Source organism: Amblyomma americanum, chromosome 9 (genome assembly GCF_052857255.1).
Source record: "Amblyomma americanum isolate KBUSLIRL-KWMA chromosome 9, ASM5285725v1, whole genome shotgun sequence".
NCBI lineage: Eukaryota > Metazoa > Arthropoda > Arachnida > Ixodida > Ixodidae > Amblyomma > Amblyomma americanum.
The window spans coordinates 59,707,449-59,712,425 of NC_135505.1; positions in this window are offsets into that span (position 1 = coordinate 59,707,449).

The window sequence follows — 4,977 nt, forward strand, 5'->3', positions numbered from 1 at the left end:
TCACGTCAGCTTCGCCTAGGGAGGGGCGTGACTGCGCCGCTTTCCCTAGGCGCTCCCTAGACACCGCGACAACGGCAGCGCCACTTAGCGCCCGCCCAAGCAAGGCACAGCACGCAACCCGACGGTTGGCAACGAGGACATTGGAAACGAAGTAAGTGGGCTGGTTAGTTTGCGTACTACGAAGAACTACGCGAGACCGTGGAAGAATTGAAGGCGTGTGAAAGATATGCTTGCTTTCCGAGCGTGTAACATCTTTGTTGTCAATACTTCAAGGAGCTATACACACAGTTGTGTTCAAAGCGCATTCGCAGATTTTTGTTTAAATGTACTACAGCAATCAGTGCATTCACTCTTTCAGAATCAGAATCAGTTCATTTAAACGAACAAACGGTACACACACATATTTGTTAAATACGGAAGGAGCTCCCAAAGCCAATGGCTGCCCAGGGGCCTCCTGTTACAAACTTGCCGAAAATTAATGTGTACGAACAACAGCTGATAAAATTGAATCAGGTTACAAAAGTAATTATAAAAACACGCAAACATTCAAAAAGATGCAACTGTAACCGAAACATGATTCGGGTAAATGTACATACATGCATAGAGGAGAACAATTGGAGTGCTCCGTACGCTTTACGAAAAAAAAAAAAGATTACTGCAATTGAAGACAATTATGAGAACTATGCTTGAAAGTACGAATGCTAGATGAGTGCTTTATACTAATTCGTAATGAATTATATAGAGATTCAAGAGAAATATATAGAGATTCAAGAATAGTCTTATGGGGAGGTGAAAAAATGACAAAGCTAGGTTTGGAGGCATTAATACTCTGCATGTTGTCCCGACACCAGGTTCCAACAGTAGCATCAGCATTCAGTTAATGTGTTAGGGATTCTATTGACTTGTCAAATGCTACTACTCAATGTATATTATATGCATCATCATTTAATATACAATGAGTAGAGGTAAGGCTGGGTGGAAAATCATTATTGTATATTAGGAAAATTAGTGGAAAATAAGGATGAAACCCTGAGGAACGGCAAAGTTAGTAGTCTTCAATGCAGAGTAAGTACTAGGGATGCAAACTGCTCGGATTTGGATAAGTAAGTAGCTGCGAATAAATTATAGTACAATACCACATACTCTAAGGGCGTTTAATTAGTCAAAAAGTCTGTTGCGACTACATGAATCAAACGCATTTGAGAGATCGATGAAGGACGTGGCACTAAAATTACCGCAATTAATACATTCTTTAATCTTATCTATTAGTAATTAAAGCTAATTTAGTTTAAAAACCATACCGGATTCCGAACTGATTGAGATATGATGTTATATTTTGCATGATAGTTGTCACACTGATGGCAAATAATTTTTCGATTTCTTTGATAAAGAAGGAAAGAACAGCAATGGGCCGATAATTAGTTGCTAGGCGTTTGCCGTCTTTTTTGAACACAGGTATTAGTTTAGCTTTTTTGGTGCGCTACGGAAGATGCCTGTCTTGAAGATTAGGTTTACGATGTGAGAGAAAACATGGCAAATCAGAGAAGCTATTGGCTTGATATGACAAGAATAGAACTTTTCAAGACCAGGGCTGTATTAAGCATCCTTTATTTAAAATAGAGGTAGATTTTATGCCCGCTAGAAAACGCAGTGAATGAAATTGTAATAACAGTTTTTGGTAGCACGTTCTGCGCCGTTTATATTCACACTGATTGTACCGCCGGTAATATTTTTTATCTACTTATAAAGTCATGAGTATCTCAGAAACGAAAAGGCAGTCACGATCACTGCGCTCTTGATGTGATTAATACTGACGTCCCAATTTTAAACTATTGTAGCCCTTTGTACAAAATTTCGTGCAAGCCCGAAACAATCCTTCTCGAGGCCCGGATGAAAAATTTAGGCTGCAAATATATTTGTTTTGAGTTGAAGTAAAGAGCTGCCCATGAGAAAGTCGTCACTACGTACAGCGTAATCAAAATCATAGTCGTGAACGAATAGGCGCGAAATTACACCGCGAGAGAGCTCGCTTGTCTGTTTCAAACCATTTGTAGTTCAAATGCTGTACTGATAGGTATGCATTGATCTCAATGGCAAGTGAAGCGCTTGACACTATTGTATTCGACTTCTATTGAGCCACAGCTGCACCAGTCTGTGCAAACGAAAGCACGCAACAGTTACCGTAGCTTCTCATCAAAGGCACATAATTGCCTGTGGCCGTTTAGGAAGCCAAGTATAAAGTCCGTTTATTGTGAATAAGCACGATATTCACGTTATCATTTCCGGGGATAATTTGGAGTTAACTAGAGCACTGGTGTCGAAACGCTGAGAGGAATCGAAAGAGAAGCTTGTTTCATAGGAGTTCCTAATGACTAGCTCAATTAAACAAGTGCAAGGTAAACCTTTCCTGGATGTTCTGATCTCCCTGAATGTGCTTCTTAAGCGTTAAAATGAGAAGTTCTTTCATGTTTCTCGTCGCTAGAATTTTCATAAATGTTCGCAATAACCATGTGCTGAGATCAACCATTGGACTGCTTTAATGGAGTTGAAAAACATTGCGGAAAATAAATTATATCTGTACACCGGAAGGTTAACTTCTTGCCCATTTATCGTGAATTTTGAGAAAGAAAGCGCATATTGAATGCTTTTATCTTAGTTGTTCCGAGCAGTCGTCAATGCGACGTCAGCGGTCTCTCTTAGTTTTTCAATGGCGGAGTAACGAACTTCCCTCCAGGAGATTCGTGTCTCTACTCTAATAGTCAGATGAGGCACTGCGCAGTGCAGACATTAAAATATACGAAGACCACCGCCTCCTTCAGTGTCAGTCAGCCATATCGCCCCCATCTCTTGCCGCGCTAGGAAGATTGGATTCTGTATTAGAAAAGGCCTAGTCCCACACGAGATATCTTGTCTGTTGGGTTCTACCAGACCTTCACTTGGCCACGTTAAGAGGATGTGCAGGACCTTACGCGCGGAGCTATGGCGACAGGTACGTCTGCTGTACGATTGGCTGCAATCGATACGTATTTCCATGAACTCTGCGAACAGTGCCGGCGTAAAACTCCAGGACTTCAGGTGGTTCGCCGCCCAAGCCAGTGAATTCCTGGGGCAAAGGACGTTGCCAGTGATATCAAGAAGCGTTTAAAGAAGAAACAAAGACAGCAGCATGACGTTCAAGGTTCTGAGGGGCATTAGTATCCCGGATGATGTAGTCGCTGTCCTTAGGAAGGGCCCGAAGTTCAGCATCGAACCAAGGATTCCGGGCCATGAGGTACTTTCCTTGAATCGAAGGGTTTCCAGTAAAGCTGACCCGGTGGGCCAGGAAAGATGCTTGCCAGACGTCGTGGGCAGCCTCAACAAGACCGCGGCCGTCAACGGAACTAGACATGAGTCTACAACCAAAAGAGTCGTCAAGTTGTTCGCCGACCAGAAGCTGCGACTCACTCAAGCGGACAAGCAAGGCGGATTCGTCATCATACCTTCTGATATGTTTAACGAGAAGGCTCATGAGACTGTACACAGCAATTTCCGCAAGACCGTAATTAATATGGCCAAGCTGAAATCTAATGCGGCTTCTCTGTGTGAAAGTATTGGCTTGGACAGAATTGCTAAATGTATTCGGCTTTCCAAAGCAAATAGCTTAAATGTGTTTTTTACCGCCAAACCACATAAGGAAGGAATACCGTTCAGATGTATTCTCAGTGAAAGAGGGGCTTGGCACAGCCATGTCAGTCGTTTCCTGCTAAGACATCTTAATAAATTAGAAGTCGAAGACTCCTTTTCGTGCAGGTACTCTATTGATGTTGTTAAATTTTTGCATCACAGTAAGTGTTCAGGCTATATGTTTTCTATTGATGTTGTTGATCTCTCCTATTCTATCCCACAGACTGAGTTGTTAGCCGCTGTACAGTCTTGCATTGAAAAGAATGGGGCGGTTTCCATCCAGGACGCGGCCGCTGTTTCTGTTGCGGATTTCTTGGCAATGTTAGAGTATTACTTGTCTTGCATTGTGGTGTCATTTGAAGACCAGCTGTTTGTTGAGAAAACAAGAAATTGCATTGGTTCTTGCGTGCCTCCTGTGCTTTGTAACATATTTCTTGCACAGCTGGACAGGTCATTGGCGGATACTTTTGACGAAGCCAAAATTAGATATGTATACGATTTTTTTATTTATTTAAAAAAAACAGGCTTCCTCATCTTACCCACAAACAGTGGAAGAAGTTTTAGACTACCTGGAAAAGGTTTGGACTTCACCCATGAGCTTGCCCATGGCAATACATTGCAGTTTTTAGAGAGTGACATCAACTTGAAAGACTAAAGCTTTTGCTGGATGTGTCACCCTCACGCGCAAAAAGAATTAACGCCCTACGATTCTTCCCATTCGAAGACTGTAAATCTGCGCCATTGCTCAGGTGTGCCTGCAAGCGTCTCTAAAGAAATCATGTTGTAATTAAGCGGGGGAAAGCCTTCAAACCCAGGATCCGAAGTTGGAAAAACCATGCTTTCCAACGTCGATCTTATGCAAAGTAGCTGAAGCTTTGCTGAGAAAATTGAAGAAAAAATTTAGTAAAAGATGCAATCAAGATGAGGTCACCAAACGCAAAAGAAGACTCGCTGTCACTCCGTACACCCATAAGGTTGCGCACAATTTGAAGCATGAGACAACAAAATACAAGGTTCCTGTGGTTTTATCCGCCCAAAAAAAACTGGCTGCCTTATGCGTTAAAACTGATCCCAACAAGGTAAACAAAACTGAATGCAAAATGAGACATGTAGCTCTGCTTGTTAATTGTGCTATGGGAGTCGTCTATCAGATTCCTCTCACGTGCGGAAAGAAGCATATTAGCCAAACCGGCCGCGGTATTAACGAACGATTAGTAGAACATAATCAAGATTTACAAAATGGCACTGCATCACATTTGCCGCGTCATTGTAAAGCCTGCGGAGAAGAAAGATTAAGCGCGCAACAAGGATTAA